This window comes from Equus przewalskii, chromosome 13 (genome assembly GCF_037783145.1).
Source record: "Equus przewalskii isolate Varuska chromosome 13, EquPr2, whole genome shotgun sequence".
Classification (NCBI taxonomy): domain Eukaryota; kingdom Metazoa; phylum Chordata; class Mammalia; order Perissodactyla; family Equidae; genus Equus; species Equus przewalskii.
Genome location: NC_091843.1, coordinates 33,667,986 through 33,688,192, shown reverse-complemented (window position 1 = coordinate 33,688,192; position 20,207 = coordinate 33,667,986).

Sequence of the window (20,207 nt, the reverse complement as noted above, 5' to 3'; positions counted from 1 at the left end):
CATTGTACATAGATGTACCATTTTTATTGAACCAGTCTCTCCTTAATGGACACTTATTTCCAGAGTTTTGCTATTATAAATGTTGCTGCGACAGATTTGCTTGTATGTATATCTGTGTGCATATGTAGCAATATATCTGTAGGAGTAATTCATAGAATTGGAAACTAGCTGAAATAGTGTGTTAACTATCTAAGTAGTGCCCTCTGCATTTACACTCCTACCAACAGTATCAAGGCTGCTTTTTAAATTCAGGTTCCCACCAGGAGCTACAATTTGACATTCACTTTCCTATTCACTTAGAACTTTTGTTATTTGGGTTTCTGTTCAGAGAAAGAACATCTGACTTTTCAAAAGGCAAATGAGGAGCAGGTGAGTGATCTGCTTCATGTAATACTGTGTATTGTTTAAAGTGCATTATGAGCAAAAGTTCCATCCCGTTGCTGAAAAGATGCTAGCGATTATTCCTGCTTAAGGTATGGGCATATTAAGTTCTCAAGAAATGAAGGAGCTAGCTGAAGAGCTTTGGGGAGAAAGAATCAGAATGCAACTAGGAATATAAAAGCCAGTCTAGATCTCAGGCTCCAGAGAAGTTATTACACCACAAAGACAAAAGGAACTTTGAATATCATTGGAAACAGAAAAATACCTTATGTAAGGGCTGGGAGAAGGTCCAAATTTAGGGCTTATTCAATATCCTGTGACCTCTGCCACCCATCCCTACCTTTAACCCTTCCCCTCTTTTCTCAGAATCTTTTAAAAACAATCTTAGAATATGCATCAGTAGGAGGTTGACAATGGAGGGCTTTTCAAATTTATCTCCATTGCCCAGCAAGCTGCTTGGAAAAATGCTTAAAATAAAAGGAGAAGTTTTGCATCTGTTCTGCTGATATATTCATGCTCCTTAGACTCCTGCCTATTGTCTGTCTAATTTAGAAGAAGAGTTTCTTGTATCAAAGGAGGACACGGGGAGCTGGAGCATTTTCCCCACCCTGGTGAAAGGGCTGCTCAAAAGCCCAAACCTCAGCCTCATTTCAGGGCACAGGCCCTGCCTGGCGGTGAGGCTGTCTGGGAAGTAGGTAGCACCCTCTCCTGGGCTAAATCCAAATGTTTTCTGTTTGTCCTGAAGTCATCTAGGATAATCACCAGCATTTCCTTCTCTGGCAGGCTCTGCCCCATCACTGCCCCCTCCTGGCCCCTTCTATTTTTTATTGGAATGCTGCACCGGACCGTTTGCAAATCCAAAGGAGTAAGATTGGAGATTCCAAGTAAGATTTGTTAGGGAGCAAGAACTTACTTGAGTACTTACTGTGTGTAGGACACCAGGGCAGGGGTGTGAGTGAAAAGAAATAAGAGCTTGTAGTCAGTTTAGATAACGACTATGAAGATTGAATAGCTAAATGCACACGAAATACTATTTTAAACAATTACAAGGGAGCAAAAGCACTGACGGGACTCTACCGAGGACAGAAATCCTAGAACAGCGAGGTGATGTTTGTTACCTGGCAGTCTCTTCATGAAATAGCAGACTCTAGGAAGAAGTTCCCCAAAGGATGGGGCAAAATCCTCACTCCTGAGAAGTAGTCTCTGAAAATAGATGCACCAGAAGTTTCTTTTATTGAAGTAGTTAATATAAAGCTGCAAATTTTAAGCCTTTAGGACCTCCCTACCAGCACCTTCTACATTCTTCTCTTTTCTACAGCAGTGATTTGTTTCTCAATGAAATTTGGAGAAAACTAAGAGATTTTAACGGAACCTTCTCAATTCTACTCAGGATTCTAATTTCTGTTTCATCCAAGCATTTACTCTAATGGGCATATAAGTATTGCTTTATTTAACTCCGTCTACATGCTAAAAAACATGGGAATTGTTCATTTTATCTCATAAGTCAAGGATGATGTCTGTTTTGCTGGTTCAGTTTTCAGTGCAACATAATCAAAAATAGTAATGATAGTAGCTGTCACTTGTTGAGTCCTTACCTGAAGCGAGGCACATAACAATTTTACATTCTTTCATCGGATGCTCACAATTATCTAATGGGATAAGAACTATCTTTATTATACCTGTTTTAACAGATGAGGAAATTAAGATTCAAAGAGGTTCAGTAAGTTGCCCAAGTGGCAGGGATGGGATCTGAACCTGGAAGTCAAGCTCCAGAGACCTTGTGCTTACACACTGTTCATATCGTCCACTTAACATTTGCAAGTAATTAATACATGTGCAACTAAGTGACTAAGATAATCATGGTACCAGGTATAGTTCAGTGCATAAAGATTAATGTGATTTGAGCATCACAAAATTAAGCTAGGGAGGGAGCAGAGCATTTCTGATTTCTCGGGAATGTTTTGTTAATAGAAGAGGCTGTGAGGGCAGGATTGGCTCCCTCTAACAAAGCACACCACACAGACCTCCAGGGTCATAGCCAAGGCTCGCTGAATGCTCACCGTGTTCCAGGAAGTGCGTTCGCTCAGAGCCAGGCAGGTGGTTTTATTGAATCCTCAGGACGGCCTCACCTTACAGAGCCTCAGCAAGGTGAAGCAACTTTCCCAGGGTCACACAGCTAGTGATCAGTAGAGTCAGGACACTGGACCACTGCTCCCCTGGACTCCTCTCAGGTGCCACCCGGAAGCTTCTAAGAGCTACACTCTCTCAGCCTATGTGGAAAGTCAGATTATCCCATGGGCAGCTGAACAAATGTCCCATTACCTCCCAGAGGATCCCTCCAAATGGGGGTGGAGGTGGGAGAGGGAGAAAGAGCAGGACTGGAATCTGCCAGCACTCCATCAAATGTGTGCACTCCTGGTCCTGAGGGTTTGAAGGAGCATGTCTGCTCCAGGCAAACCCAGAATAGGCCTAAAAGAACCCTGTCAAGGCCCAGGAGAAGACTGCAGATGTAATTGGGGTGTAAGTCCAAAATGTGTCCTCTCCTTATCTTCAGGAGCAGGAGTGGGTCTTGTAATTTCATAGTATCTAACTGTATTGGTCTCATCATTGGTACCCAATAGATAGAAAGGAATGAACAGATGAGTGAATAGGGTACAAGTAGAAGGCAGCCCCTGTGCTTTGGTAGGAGCCCAGTTGGGAACTCTTTTCCTCCAGATGCATATATAAAATAACGGTTCAGGTTGCTCTTATGAAAAACTTCCATAAAATATGTTTTCCACTGGATTTTGGGCGTGGGGCTCTGGAGACAGAATGCCTGGGTTGGAATCCTTGCTCTTCCCCTCCTAGCTTGTTATCCGTGGCAGTTCACTGAACATCCCTGGGTCTCAGGATCCCCGGTAGGGTTGCTGTGAGTTAATGCAGGTGACACACCTGGCTAGAGTGAGCATCCGGTAAATACCAGGTACGGTACTAGCAATCCCAACGTGTCAGGCCAGCTGGAATCAGTGTAGCCACCGTGCTTTACAACGGCAAAAGGGAATTCTTTCCCTCGGCATGTGAGCGTTAAATTTTCAGTCCCAAGTTGAACCTAAACGGAGAGGAGCCAACACCTGGCCCCAAATACCATTTCCTCTCGCAGCTCATTGCAGCCGGGAGGAAATCGCCGGGGGAGGGCCCGGGAGTGCGGCACGGCAGCCCCATAATTTCCAGAGCCTTTCTCCTAGACTGACACATAATTGTCAGATTGTTTTATGAGAGCGGCTTCCTGCCCCCTTCCTGCCTCGCTTCCAAATGTGCTCATTCCCGAGGAAGCCTCACTTCTCCCTCTTGCCCTTAATCACTCCTTTCCTGCCTGCCCTGGCCCCGGGGCTGGGGCGATTTCCTAAATCACTCGGAATTGGCTTCCATTGCTGGCGCCCGGGGTGGGCTGGAGGAGCGGGCAGCGTTTGTTCTAAGTGGCTTGTGACCCGGAGGTCAGAGATGCTTCCATTCTGTTTGATGTCTTTCCCAGGGGGCCTTCCCTCGCCCACCCCTTCTCCTTCCCTTCCGAGCTGACTTTCATTCTAAGGTCAGGAAGAGCTGAGGGAGGTGAGGCCGGCTGCCCTTCCTACCCAGGGTGGCGGTGGAGGCTGAGTGGGCTAGGGACAGGCAGGCTGGAGGTGACAGGACGTGGAGGGCAGGGGTCCTGCCTCAGTTCCTCGCCCTTTCACCCCTTCCACACCCCAATGCGGGGAGTTTCAGAATGTTCCATTTCAGACTGAGCTCTGGAAGACTCATGCAGAGATTCCTCTCCTTATGGCATTTCTCTCCCTCTCCAAAAGCCCGTTCTTAGGGGGAAGTACTAAGTCCTAACATTTTTAGCTTAATTTTCCCCATTTGAGGAATTTCAGAGGAATCAGCATGGGTCTTTTTGTATTTTAACTGTATTTTTTTATTACTAAAGCAATGCACAATCATGGTAAAAATTTCAAACAGAATAGTTTCCAGACATAACCACAGTGAACAGCATTTTGTATATCCTTCCAGAAATATTCTAGGCACATACAAGCATACAAATGTATATCTTTTCTTTTACACAATGGGAGCATATCAGATATCTTGTTCTACAACTTGCTATTTTCACTTAATATAATGTGGATGTTTTTCACTTCTGTAAATCTAGATTTACTCATTTAAAAAATTGCTACGTAGTAGTCTATTGTGTAAATGTACTAAAGTATTTAACCAGCCCCCATTAATGAATATTTAGGTTATTTTTGCCTTATTACAAACAATGCTACAATAAGTATCCTAAATCTGTATCTTATATTTTTGGAATAACCTTTTTTTTCTTTTATTTTTCTTTTTTCTCCCCAAAGCCCCCCAGTACATAGTTGTGTATATTTTTTTAGTTGTGGATCTTTCTAGTTGTGGCATGAGGGACGCCACCTCAGCACGGCCTGATGAGCAGTGCCATGTCTGGGCCCAGGATTTGAACTGGCGAAACCCTGGGCCGCCGAAGCGGAGCGCGCGAACCTAACCACTGGGCCATGGGGCTGGACCCCAAGGAGTAACATCTAAAAAGGTGTATTTTTTTGGATTAAAGGGTCTGGGAAGTTAAAATTTTGATAGATGTTGTCAAATTGTCCTTCAAAAAGGTTATGCTAGTTTAAACTCCAGAATTAATGTGTAAGAATGCCTGATTTCATACACTACCACAAATATGTGTGCAGTCAAACTTTTTAACTTTGCAATCTTAAAATAAATGTGTTCTGTTATTATTTAAATTAATATTTCCTTAAGAGTGAGCTTCCAACCTGATTTCCAAATAGTGACCATTTTTTTCTGTGAACTTCCTGCCCATGAAAATTTGACTGTTTTCCCACTATGTTCTTTATCGGCATCTTATTGATTTGAAGATCTCTTTATATAAAGGAAAATAACCCTTTTCTGTCATAGGTATTATCAGTAGTTCCCCACTTTATCAGTTGTCATCTGGTTTTATTTATGTTTTTCTTCCAAATAACATTTGAAAAATTACTTTTAATGGCAAATTTATCAATTCTTTCTTTTTTTGTTTCCAGACATGCTTAGAACCCCTTTCCTAAACTAAGATTTTGATTATGAAATATTTTCTATTTTTTATGTTTAAATGTTTAATCCAACTATGTTTGGAGGGAGGAATAAATCACGCAATAGAGGTCAACTTTATTTCTCACTCACTTAATCATTTGTTGTCATATTATTCATTAACTAATACATCTTTTCTCGGCACTTTTAAAAATATATAATATTAATATTATAAGGAAGACACTTGGTTCATAATGATGGCTTTCCCAACGTGTGAAGCTCTTTAGAGAAGAAAATAATTTGATCCTTGACTGACTTTAAAGATGCTGAGACCCATCTTCTGGAAAGAAGCACAAATTAATTGCAGGTATTTGACAAGTCTTTGTGAAATGAATGAATCATGAGATGGACTCCCAGCGGCCTGTGTTTTCCCTTCAATCAGTCAAGAAACACTCATTGCCTCTATGGGCAGTGGCCTATGGGATCTTAGAAATAATTATAAACAATATTTGCCCTCAGGAAGTTTGTAATGTAATTGGGAAGTCTCAGGTCTTTTGTTTTGTGGAGGCCTGTGTGCATTGACAACTCATTCATGTGCCTTGGGTTCCTGGGACCTTGAAGATATAAGAAAAGGAGATTCAAAGCAGGTCCTGTGCCCAAGCGGTTGAGTTCCCACACTCCACTTCGGCGGCCCAGGGTTTCGCTTGTTCAGATCCTGGGCACGGACATGGCACCGCTCATCGGGGCATGTTGAGGCAGCATCCCACATGCCACATCTGGAAGGACCCACAACTAAAATATACACCTATGTACTGGGGGGACTTGGGGAGAAAAAGCAGAAAAAAAATAAAGATTGGCAACCGTTGTTAGCTCCGGTGCCAATCTTTAAAAAAAAAAAGGAAAAGGAGATTCAAAATTTTTTAATTGATTCTTTCAGGAAATAAGCTATTGAATAAGTGATAGTTGGAACAGAACATCAGAGGATACTGTAAGGTACTTGCATTTTAGGAATGTGTACTCTGTGTGTGTTCCTGTATGTCTTCATTTCCTTCCTTGTGTCTTAGAAACAAGTCTTTTCTGAGGAAAGCCCTCTCAAATTTAGAATTTCAGAGTTGGAGGGTAGGAAGGAGAATAACTGTTAATTATTATCTCTTGCTGAACTAAAGCTTGATGTCTTACCCGTGGTCACCAGAGTAGGCAGCAGAGTAGAATTGTAACCCAGCTCTTTCTACTCAGGAGTCAGGGTCGATGTTATTAGGTGCCTGTCCAAAAACTCCACCAACCCTTTATGTGCTGTGACACTGGTTTTGTGTGGGGTGAGAGTGACCAGCCTAAGACAGTCATGCCATCCCATTTCTTTTCCTAAGTCTCTCTTTTAGAGGCTCTTTCGCAGCTAGGGGACTGTATTAGTTTTATAGGACTGCCATAAAGAAAGACACCACAGATTGGGTGGCTGACACCACAGAAATTTATCTCTCACAGTCTGGAGGCCAGAAGTCCAAGATCAAGGTGTTGGCAGGACCAACTTCTCCTGAGGCCTCTCCCTTGGCTTGCAGATGACCGCCATCTTGCCATGTCTTCACATGGTCTTTCCTCTGTGTGTGCGCATCCCTGATGTCTTTCTGTGTGTCCAAATTTCCTCTTCTTATAAGGATACCAGTTAGATCGATTGGGGTATACCCTAATGGCCTCATTTTAAGTTAATTACCTCCTTAAGGCCATGTCTGCAAATACAATCACATTCTGAGGTACTGGCATTTTGGGCTTCCATATATGAATTTGATGGAGGGGGAGCATCCAGCCCGTAAAAGGGACCAAATCTAGTTTGGCCATTGAAACCAAGGGGAAATCTACTAGGTGCTATTAGGATGGATTTTCTTCCCATATGAACAGACCCTTGTGAAGAGAAAGCTTTTATCCACTTGCCTGCCTTTCGAGCTTAGGATGCTGATGCCTGGAGCTATGGCAGCTATCTTGTCATCATGAATTGAAAAATATAAGCACAGAAAGCCTCTGTGCTGGGTATGATTAAGCAGAAGGATGGAAAGACCTGCAACCTTCACAAAATTGTTGAGTTGCTGAATGAATCCTGAGATCCACCATTTCCAGTCTTCTTGTAAAAGAAAGAATAAATGTCCTCACAGTGGTTCTGCCATTGTTTATTAGGTTTTCTGCTATTTGCAGCTGGAAATATTCCTAACTAATATGGAACCTCATTACTTCCTCATTAGACTATACTGACTCCCAGTGAAAACATGGCTGATCTGTTTCACGTTAATTTTAAAACATCGAGATGCCTCTTAAACCCCTCCAGCTTCCTCAAGAACCCGCTGGAGTTCCCCAGCCGAGAATCATCTTAAAACTTCCTGAGAGATTTTTACTTTTCTGTTCATGCCAACTCCCCAGAGAGAGAGTTTTAGAAGTTCACTTTGTGCTAAGTAGAGTATGGCTTTTGTTTATCTCTAAAATTGCTCCTGTATAGTTTTAAGGGCTATCAGGGTGCTCATATTCAAGAATTTGATGAAAAATCTATTTTCTCCCTATGCATGAACTCTCATTTTTATGGACCTTAAACATACCCCTTCTTACTCTGATCATTAGAGCTAGAGGTTGGGTGTTCAGTAAGGGTTTTGATTTTCATTTTAGATCCTCCTTTATAATTTTGCCATATTCAATTATAATTTAAAACATAAAGACAAATTGTGACAACTTAGAAGGGGGCAGGAAACAGAGCCCATCTCTTACTCTTCCTCTTTCTCAATGAGAGCCCTAATATTTTTACTCTAGTATTAGATGCTATTTTATTTCTTTGAGTTACCATTCAAGGGAATGTTTCCCCATCTTGTGAAGGGAAGAAATGGTGGGATGGTAGGTGCTATGGCCTGGCAAGTAAGAAACAGTCTGTGGAGTTATTCTGTCTAGGGCTGAATTCTACCTCTGCCCCCTATCAGTTTTGTGACCTTGGATAAGATCCTAACCTCTCTAAGCTACAGTTGCCTCATCTAAGAAATGGGGATGAAGTTAGGATTCATGTCACAGAGTTGTTGAGAGGATTCAATACCTACTGCCAGTCAAGTGCTTGGCGCAGTGCCCAGCATATCAGAAACACTTGCTAAGCGTCTCCTATTGCTGTTGCTATCAGGTGTTCGTGCTGTGCCATCATCATGGACTTTACTTTTTCAGAAATGCATTGTTTTAACTTTTTATTTTGGTACTATTTTGGTTTTAAAGAAAAGTTGCAAGGAGGTCCAGAGAGTTTTCGTATACCCCTCAGCCAGTGTCCCCCATTTTAACATCTTACATTACCATGGTACATTTGTCAAAACTAAGAAACTAAGAAACACTGGTACATTGCTACTAGCTAAACTCCGGAATCCAGTCCATGTTGCGTTCAGAAGTTCATGTCTTCCCAGGCTCTCCTGGTCTGAGAGTTCCTCAGTCTTTCCTGGTGTTTCATGACCTTAACAGTTTTAAGGAGCGAGTCCTGGACTTTTGAGTTGAAGTAGAAAAATCCATGCCACTTCCCCCAGGCTGTACCTTTTCTGTTCCAGAGTCTTCTGAGCCCACACGCAGGAGTAGAGGGCATTGATCAAAGGAAGTGAATGGCATTCTTCCCCTCTGAGGGTGTACATCTGCCTTTGGAGATCCTCTTAGAAGACTCCACTTATAAATGGGTTCTGTGTATCGATAGACACAGAACAGAGATGTGTGGGCAGAGTGGAGTGTCCCAAGGGAACACTTTGACATATTTGTGGTAATCTTGGTAGATGGTAACTCTTGCTCCTCATTTCTCTTGAGCACTGGGTGACATCAGAAGCTCTCTCTGTCCACCCGCATCCTGAACCCTCCCCCTGGGCCCCTGTCGACAGTCCTGCAGCTACCACTTCAAGTTCAAGGTCTCCAGGGGAGAGAACTCACCTCTAAAGAAAGGAGAGAGTCTCCAGTTGAACAGATCCACAGCCGGGCACAGATACCTTCTCCGGCTTAGTACTTTTCCATTCATGGTCATGTTCAAACAGCCCCGAAGGACATCTGAGGCCCATTAAGTCCAGATTTACATTCTTCTCCAACAAATGGCAGTGCTTCAGAAAGTTTGTTTATTTAACATAAAGTGCAATTTAAAAAAAGTTTTAGCCCCTAGAGTACAGAAGTTTATGTGACTCCATGCTCCTCGTTCTGGGGTGGAATAAACAAAACAGGGAAATGGCAAAGTCTGTAGGGTTTTTCCTCCCTCCTTGTGGATGGATAGTCTTTTTTGTTTATAATACTGTGGGGCAAAACTCCTATGTAGGAAGAAAAAAGAAAGACTATTTTCTCTTGAGCAGATTTGTTTGTGTTCCTATTTCTGGAAGCTGATTAGTTTTGGAAAACCTAGCTCCTTCCTTATCACTTTTCAGTTAACTTTATTCTTTCTACATCATGTTGGGAAATTAATTTCATTGCCCGTGTGTGTGTGTGAAGTCTTGGGAGGGATCTTGGACTGGGTGGAATGAAATTGTTTAAAACTCTTCCTTGTGCAAATGTGTGTGTGTGCATGCCTGTGTGCACGCGCGTGTGCGCTCACATGCCTGAACTGTCCTTCTCCTTAGGGTTCTGTCATGGCCTGCAGGGTTGATGGGTTCTCACAGAGCTTTAAAGCTAGCTAAACCTAGAACCCAGAGTAAGGGGATATCCCTGGAGTCAGGCAGTCCTTCCCAATGTGAATTTCAGAGATTTTTTTTTATTTGAACAGCTTTATTGAGGTAAAATTTACATACCATAAATGCACTTTTCTTTATTGAGGTATAATTGACATATAACATTTCAGGTATACAACATAATAATTTAATATTTGTGTATATTGTGAAATGATCAGCACAATAAGTCTGGTTAACATTCATCAGAGATGTTTTATTTATTTGTTTTTTTTGAGGAAGATTAACTGCTGAGCTAACGGCTGCCAATCCTCCTCTTTTTGCTGAGGAAGACTGGCCCTGAGCTAGCATCTGTGCCCATCTTCCTGTACTTTATATGTGGGATGCCTACCACAGCATGGCTTTTGCCAAGCATGTCTGCACCCGGGATCCGAACCGGCAAACCCCGGAATGCTAAAGCGGAACGTGCACACTTAACTGCTGCGCCACTGGGCCAGGCCCTCGTCAGAGATGTTTTAAAGAGTCTTTGAGCCAAGAGATGCCACTTTGGGGTAGAGCAGGTATCAAGATAGAGGGCATGGGGGATACATTTGTCAGTCATTGATGGGAATAATTTGTAGAAAAAGTTGGTCAATATTTGACCAAAGAATTTTTCTCCTCAGTGTATAATCAGGTCAAATTCAACAAGAAAAAATTCTAAGCGTTTATCAGACTCTTGGGTTGTACTAGAGTTATGTGGGATTAAATAATGCTAGAAATAAGTGGATCTTGGGAGGAGTTTGGGATTATTTTTCGTTGTGGTTATATTCGCTGTAATGGGATTTGGTCTACCTGGAACCAAAAGTTCCTGCCAACAGCTTTGTTAAAATTCACACGTCTATCAAAGGTTTTAACTGCCACTAACAGTTATTTTTTTGAATAATATGAAAACTGCCTAGTTCTCATTTCAGAGGTGAGGGCCACTGATTGAGAGGCTTGGCGTAAAGTCACATAGCAAATTGTTGGCAGGCACAATACCTACCTATAGGCCTTTCAGTGGGCTCTGGGAATCAGTGTTCTTAGCTGCTTTTCTCCTCTGGAGCCTGCTGCACTTCATGAATAGCACTAGCAGAGGGACCGAGGACCCACGGGTCCTGGAGGATGAGCCGGGATTGCTCTTGGAATAAGCAGTCTCAGGGCAGGCGAGCCCTGCAGAGGTAAAGCCAGGTCCTAGTGTTAAAGTGGTCACCATGGAGGGTGGGGCTTGACATTGACTGTTACCCTCACCGCCCACATCCTCTACCCCGAGCTGCCAAGCAAGCACGGAAAAGAGGCTCCACCCTTTAACTTCCTTCCCTTTGAGTCTCACCGTCACGTTTTCATGCTGCTTTCTCTAATGTCTTTCGTCATGGTTCTGATGCCCGTCCTGTCAATATACTATATTTGAGAGTCGTGCAAGATATTGGAGAATGTGCCAAAGGAGAGCAAGGGTGGCTCCCCATCCTGCCCCAGTCCTGGTGGCTCCTTTACCTAAATGAGCCTGTTTAATGAGTCAAGAATATTCCATTAACAAAATGAGTGCGCCTGCCAACAGGAATGTTCCAAAGAAAATAAATGAAAACTTGTCTACTTTGCTCTGTTGATGGGCAGTCTCTTTTTTCAATCATGGTGCCTGGGCTGTTTCTTCTCAGGTTGTAGCATATTAGAACAAACTTACTCTGAAAGGCCTGGGAATGTTTTCATGCAGTGATAATTCATGGCTCAAAATTTACAGGACTTTACACTCCTCTCTCCTGAGTGCCTAAGGCCCTGCCTGGTAAGAAACTAAACATTGAAGGAGGCACATTAACTCTTTGGGATCATTGACTTGCAAATTGAAACAACTTAATGCAATCACAACAATACCAAAGCAATAACAACAGTTATTTTGAAATATAATCTATCAAGCAAATCTCATATAAATGCTCTTATATCTTTTAAGTGAGGAGGCCTTGTGAAGGGAGTTTGAAGGAGTGAAGAAAACTCCCATCAAATGATCAACACCATCATTTTCTCCACTTTAAAAAATATGGAGTTCTCTTGGGAGAAACTGACTCCAAAGCTGTAAGCTTGAAACAGCTCCTCAAGCTCCAAATTCTGTGCTAGTTACCATCCCCCCTCTTCAGATGGGGATCCTGCTTATCATTAGCTAACTAGTCAAGAAAGACCACATGGTAAAGTGGATAAGAGTCTCGACTTTGTCTCAGACAGTCCGGAGTTCCAGCCCCAGTTCTGCCACTCATCGCCTGTGTGGCCTTGAGCAAGTTATCTAACCTCCCTGAGGCTGCGCTTCACCAACTATAAAATGCACAGCGTTAAGCATGATCACACACGTGGAACCCTTGAACGCTTCCAAGGAGACAGTGGCAAGGTGATTGAGAGCAGAGACTTTAGAGTCAGCCAGGCTCGAATCTAAATCCCAGCTGTGTGACCATGGACAAGTCACATAACCTTGCTAAGCCTCAATTTTCTCATCTAAAAAATAGTAGCCACAATAATACCATCTACATAATGAGAACTAAATGGCATTTACTAGAGAAATTTATCAGAAGGATAAGGAGTAGCTCACAGGAAAAGCTAGAGGACAACGCTTGGAGGATATGAACCAAAGCAGAACTGGGGGCCCAGTGAAAACGTTATCAAATCACCCCAGCTACAGAGTGGAATGGAAACAGCATAATTTGTCAATTTGGGTTACATAATTAAGTCTTAGGCATTTGGCTCAAGTTGGCTTCTTCAAATCTGACTGGCTTTAAGACAAGGCAGAGCTGGACCATGGTAAGTTTATGGGTGTACCACCAACCTGACATCCTCACTGTCTCCTTTTCAACGTACGGCATGTGGATTTTACTTCTATTTACCATATCATAAGTGAGTCCATAATAAATGAGTAAATCTCTGTCTGTCCCTCGTCATGTCTAATGCTCCCAGCAACATGAAAGAGGTTTATTTCTCGCTCATGAAAAAGTCTTGTTCTCTGCGTTCCAGGACTGGGTATAGTAGCTCTGCTGCCATGATGGCTGCTCCAGCTCCTGACTTTAGAACCACATTCTAGCCCAACAGAAGGGGACAAAGAAGCAAGGGTAAAGGGCTTCCTGTACCAGCTTTATTTTAAGGAGGGCTCTCATAGGCTGTCACATGGCATATTTGTTTATCTCTTTGTCAGAACTCAGTCATGTGGACACAGTGAGCTAAAGTATATCTGGGAAACGTCCTCATGATGAATAGTCAAATATGTGGTCAAAAACTGGAAGAAGGAGAACTTGTTGGCAGGGATTTAGAAGGGCATCAAGCACACAGTCAGTTTTCCTCCTCAGGTCATTTGCTGATTTGTAGGGATGCACAGGACTAAAAACGCAAGTGGAGGGGCCGGCCTGGTGGCGCAGCGGTTAAGTGCGCACGTTCCGCTTTGGTGGCCCAGGGTTCACTGGTTCGGATCCTGGGTGCGGACGTGGCACCACTTGGCAAGCCATGCTGTGGTAGGCATCCCACATATAAAGTAGAGGAAGATGTTAGCTCAGGGCCAGTCTTCGTCAGAAAAAAGTGGAGGATTGGCAGCAGATGTTAGCTCAGGGCTAATCTCCCTCAAAAAAAAAAAAACCCCAAGTGGAAAGACCCTGAAAAGCCAAATGAAGGCTTTTGCAATCTCTTGAGATAAAGATTAGAGTTTGGGACCCTCCAAAGAAAGGGAATTAGGAGAATCAAATCATCACTTTGTATACATTAAATATATTACAATTTTATTTATCACTTGTACTTCAATAAAGCTGAAAAATAAGAATAGATTTCAGTTCTCTAGTAAATGTTTCCATCTTTTTAATATATTTTCTCTACTTTTTGATTTTCTTCAATATATTAAGTATAGTTATTTTAAAGTCCTTATCAGCTAACTCTAATATTGGAATCCCGTGTGACTCTGTTTCTCTTGTCTATGATTTTTATCCTTCATTTTGTTAATGTGGTATATCGCATTTAGTGATTTGCATACTTTAAACCATCCTTGCCTCCAAGGAATAAATCCAAATTGATCATGGTGTATGATGCTTTTAATATACTGTTGAATGCAGTTTGCTAATATTTTGGGGAGGGTTTTTGCATCTATGTTCTTCAGGGATATTGGCCTGTAATTTTCTTTTCTTGTAGTGTCCTTGTCTGGCTTTGGTGTTAGGGTAATGCTGGCCTTGTAAAACGAGTTTGGAAGTATTCCTTCCTGTTTGATTTTGGGGAAGAGTTTGAGAAGGATTGGCATTAAATCTTTAAACATTTGGTAGAATTCACTACTGAGGCTGTCTGGCCCTAGACTTTTCTTTGTTGGAAGGTTTTTTGATTACCGATTCAATTTCCTTACCAGTAATTTGTTCAGATTTTCTGTTTCTTCATGTTTCAATCTTGGTAGGTCTTATGTTTCTAGGAATTTATCCATTTATTCTAGGTTATCTAATTTGTTGGTGTATAATTGTTCATAGTAGTTTCTTATGATCCTTAGTATTTCTGTGTTATCAGTTATAATGTCTCCTCTTTCATTTCTGATTTTATTTATTTGAATCTTCTCTTTTTTTTTAGTCCAGCTAAAGCTCTGTCAATTTTATCTTTTCAAAAAATCAGCTCCTAGTTTCATTGATCTTTTCTACTATCTTTCTAGTCTCTATTTCATTTATTTCCACTCTGATCTTTGTTATTTCCTTCCTTCTACTAACTTTGGTCTTCGTTCATTGTTCTTTTTCTAGTGCGTTGAGGTGTAAAGTTAGGGTGTTTATTTGAGATCTTTCTGGTTTCTTAATAAAGGCATTTATTGCTATAAACTTCCCTTCCTAGAACTGCTTTTGTTGCAGCCCATAAGTTTTGCTATGTCGGGTTACCATTTTCATTTGTCTCAAGGTATATTTTGATTTTCCTTTTGATTTTTTTCTTTGATCCATTGGCTGTTCAGGAGCATGTTGTTTAATCTCCATGAATTTGTGAATTTTATAGTTTTCCTCTTATAATTGATTTCTAGTTATAGGCCATTGTGGTCAGGAAAGATGTTTGATATAATTTCAGTCTTCTTAAATTAGTTCAAACTTGTGTTGCAACCTAACAAATTATCTATCCTGGAGAATGTTTCATGTGCATTTGAGAAGAATGTGAGTTCTGCTGTTGTTGAATGGAATGTTCTGTATATCTCTGTTAGGTCCATCTGGTCTAACATGTCAGTTAAGTCCAATGTTTCCTTATTGATATTTACCCATTGTTGAAAGTAGAGTATTGAAGTCCCCTGTTATTATTGTATCCTATTTATTTCTCCATTCAGATCTGTTAATATTTGCTTAATATATTTAGGTGCACCAATGTTGGGTGCATAAATATTTTCAATTGTTATAGCCTCTTGATAAATTGACTGCTTTATAATGACCTTCTTTGTCTCTGGTTACATTTTTTAGCTTCCAGTCTATTTTGTCTGATATAAAGTAGTTACTCCCACTTTCTTTTGGTTTCCATCTGCATGGAATCTCTCTCTTTTTTTGAGGAAGATTAGCCCTGAGATAACATCCATTGCCAATCCTCCTCCTCTTTTTGCTGAGGAAGATTGGCCCTGAGCTAACATCCCTGCCCATCTTCCTCTGTTTTATATGTGGGATGCTTGCCACAGCATGGCTTGATAAGCAGTGCATAGGTCCGCACCCAGGATCCAAACTGATGAATCCTGGGCTGCCAAAATGGAGCATGTGAACTTAACCGTTACACCACTTGTCCAGCCCCTGGAATATCTTTTCTCATCCCTTAACTTTCAGTCTCTGTGTGTCCTTAAAGATAAAGTTAGTCTCATGTAGGCAGCATGTAATTGTTGTTTTTAATCCATTCAGCTGCTGTATGTCTTTTGATTGGATAATTTAGTCCATTAATATTTAAAGTAATTATTGATAGTCATGGACTTACTATTACCATTTTGTTTGTTGTTTTCTGGCTATTTTGTAGTTCTATTGTTTCTTTCTTTTTTTTTTTTAAAAGGTTTTATTTTTCCTTCTTTTCTCAAAGCCCCCTGGTACATAGTTGTGTATTTTTAGTTGTGGGTCCTTCTAGTTGTGGCACGTGGGATGCCACCTCAGTATGGACTGATGAGCAGTACAATGTCTGCGCCCAGGATTCAAACCGGCGAAACCCTGGGCTGCCGAAGCAGAGTACACGAACTTAACTACTCGGCCACGGGGCCAGCCCCCTCTATTGTTTCTTTCTTCCTCTCTTGCTCTTTTCCTTTGTTATTTGATGGTTTTCTGTAGTGGTATGCTTTTATTCCTTTCTTTTTTATCTTTTATGTATCTACTATAGTTTTTTGTTTTGTAGTTACCATGGGGCTTACAAAAAACATTTGACAGTTATAGTAGTCTATTTTAAGCTGATAACTTCAAATACACACAAAAGCTTTACATTTTTACACTCCCCACCACGATTTGTTTTTGATGTCACAATTTACATCTTTTTATATTGTGTTTCCATTAACAGATTATCGTAATTATAGTTATTTTAAATACTTAAGTCTTTTAACATTTATACTTGGGTTAAAAGTGATTTACCTACTACCGTGACAATTTAGAGTATTCTAAATTTAATTACATATTTACCTTTACCAGTTAGTTTTATACTTTCATGTTTTCATGTTACTAATTACCATCCTTTTGTTTCAGCTTGAAGAAGTCCCTTTAACATTTCTTGTAAGGTCAATCTAGTGGTGATGAACTCCTTCAGTTTTTCTTTGTCTGGGAAACTCTCTCTCTTTCAATTCTAAAGGACAGCTTTGCCAGATAGAATATTCTTGGTTTACAATTTTTTTCTTTCAGCGCTCCCTTCTGGCCTGCAATGTTTCTCTGAAAAGCACACTGATAGTCTTTTATGGGTACCCTTGTACATAACAAGTTGCTTTTCTCATGCTGCTTTTAAGATTCTCTTTGTCTTTAACTTTTGACAATGTAATTATAAAGTGTCTCGTTGTAGATCTCCTTGTATTCTTTCTAGATGTGCTTTGGACCTTCTGGATCTGGATGTCTGTTTCCTTCCCCAGGTTAGGAAAGTTTTCAGCCATTATTTCTTTGAATAAGCTTTCTGTCCCTTTCTCTCTCTCTTCTCTTTCTGAGACATATGTATTGCATATATCCATCCATGTGATGGTGTGTCATGAGTCCTTTAAGCTATCTTCTCTATTTTTCATTCATTTTTCTTCTTCTGATTGGATGATTTTTGCTTCTCTAATTTGATGCTTTCCACTGCCCTTTCTTCAAGTTCACTGATCTTTTCTTCTACTTTATCTACTCTGTTGTTGAACCCCTCTGTTGAATTTTTTTTCAGTTCAGTTATTGTATTCTTCAGCGCTATGATTTCTGTTGGTACTTCTTTATATTTTTAATCTCTTTGTTGAAATTCTCACTTTGGTTATTCATTGATTTCCTGAACTCAGTGAGCATTTTTATGACCGTTATTTTGAACTATCAGATGAAACGCTTATCTCCATTTCATTAAGGTCTGTTTCTAGAGATTTATCTTGTTCTTTGGTTTGGAACACATTCCCTTGTTTTTTCGTTTTCCTTGACTCTCCACATTGGTTTCTGCATGTTACGTAAAACAGCCACCTCTCTCAGTCTTGACAGACTGGATTTGTGCAGAAGATGAGCCTTGTCAGTCAGCCCAGCCTGAGCTCTTGGTTGCCTTTCAAACATTTGTGATTCTCCAAGCCACTATCTTTGTTCTTAATGGTTCCCATTAGATGAGGGTTTGCCAAGACCTGTCAGTGTCCCAAAGTCATGGGAAATGCCCACACACCTATTTAGGCTCCCAGAGCACTACTAATTACTTGCCCCTTCAGCTCCCCAGTGCAGGCTAATTGAAAGCCAGACATTCATGCGGCAGCTGGGAAGTCAGGATATTAGATATGCAGGCTAGCCCCTATCAGGAAGAAACTGAGATCTGGATGTTTTTGTTTACTCACTCTGTGCTGAGCCAGAGAGAATAGTCACTGGGAGTGCTTGTATGCCCAAATAGAACCATGTCTTTGTTTTGTGTGATCCCAGGAAACTTTTGAATGCTGAGCTCTATTAGTTCTCAGATATGGGTGATTTGGGAGCCAGTTCCTCAGGTAGCAGCTGTAACAGTTGGGATGCTAGACGTGTGGATAAGCTTATTCCAGGGAAAAGCTGGAGACTTGGTTTTACTCTTAGAGCAAGACATGGGGAGACAGTAGGGGATGTGCCCACCAGCTTTCTCATGCTTCCAGGAGGGTCTCAGTCAGCTTTCACATACAGGCTGATCAGGAGCCAGAATCTCAGGCAGCAGCTGGGAAAGTTTGTAGTCAAATCTCTTCCAAGGAGAAACAGAGATGGGCATTTTTGTCTGATCCCTCTGTGCTGGGGAGAGGGGTGGATATAGCCATAGGGAATGCTTGTGTACCCATTTAACAGCTGCTTCTTTGTTTGCTATAGCCCTGTGGGACTTGTGAATGCAAGCCTCATTGGATCTCAGAGCTAGGTGAGTTGAGGACCTGTCCTTCAGGTGGCAGCCTTAAGAGTTGGGGCACTAGATGTGTAATCCAAACTCTTCTCCTCAGAGAGAAACTGGAAGTTGGAGGTTTCCTCCAAATTGTAAGGTGCTGTGCCAGGGATAGTGTTTATGGTGAGAGTGTATCTCAACTTTTCCTACCCGTTTTGATGTGTGTATTTTCTCAGTTGCCCATGTGTAGAAGTCACTCAGCTAGTTTCTGGACTTATCTCAGAGAGAATTGATATATGTGTAGTTGTATATTCAGTGCATCCATGGGAGGAGGGAGTCAGAAACCTCCTATGTCACCATTGTTTAATGGGTACAGAGTTTTAGTCTGTGTGCAATAATGTGAATGTACTAAATGCCACTGAATTGTATCTTTAAAAACATTTAAAAAGGAAATTTTATGTTATGCGTATTTTACCATAAAAATTTTTTTAAAGTCACAATGAGCAAAATATCAAAGTTGCCCTTTCACACTACTAATAGTGTCTTTTGATGAACAGAAGTAATTAACTTGTAATAATAATACAAGTATTAATTTTGTAGATCAATATAGTCCAACTGGTCAATTTTCCCCTCTATGGTAGAGTGCTGTGACCTTTATAGGCATACCTCAGAGACACTGCGGGTTTGGTTCCAGACCACTGCAATAAAGCAGATATTGCAATGAAGTGAACTTTTTGTTTCTCAGTGCATGTAAAAGTTATATTTACACTATATTGTAGTCTATTAAGTGTGCCATAACATTATGTCTAAAAAAAGCAATGTGTATACCTTAATTAAGAAATAACCTTATTGCAAAAAAACTTGCTAACCATCATCTGACCCTTCAGCAAGTCGTAATGTTTTTGCTGGTGGAGGATCTTGTCTCCGTGTTGATGGGTATTGACTGATCGGGGTGGTGGCTGCTGAAGGTTGAAATGGCTGTAGCAATTTCTTAAAATAAGACAACAGTGAAATTTGCTGCGTTGATTGACTCTTCCTTTCACGAACAATTTCTCTGTAGCATGAGATGCTGTTTGATCACACTTTACCCACAGTAGAACTTCTTTAAAAATTGGAGTCCATCTTCTGAAACCCTGCCACTGCTTTATCAACTAAGTTTATGTAATATTCTAAATCATTTGTTGTCATTTCAACAGTCTTCATGGTATCTTCGCCAGGAGTAGATTCCATTTCAAGAAAACACTTTCTTTGCTCATCTATAAGAAGGAACTCTTCATCCGTTAAAGTTTTATCATGAGATTGTAGCAATTCAGTCACATCTTCAGGCTTCGTTTCTAATTCTAGCTCTCTTTCTATTTCTACCACATGAGCAGTTACTTCCTCCATTAAGTCTTGAAGTCCTCAAAGTCATTCATGAGGGTTAGAGTCAACTTCCTCCAAACTCCTATTAACATTGATATTTTGATCTCTTCCCATGAATTACAGATGTTCTTAATAGCATCTAGAATGGTGAATTCTTTCCAGTAGGTTTTCAATTGCTCAGATCCATCAAAAGAATCACTATCTATGGCAGCTATAGCCTTAGAAAATGTATTTCTTAGATAATAAGACTTGAAAGTCAAAATTACTCCTTGATCCGTGGGCTGCAGAATGGATGTTGGGTTAGCAAGC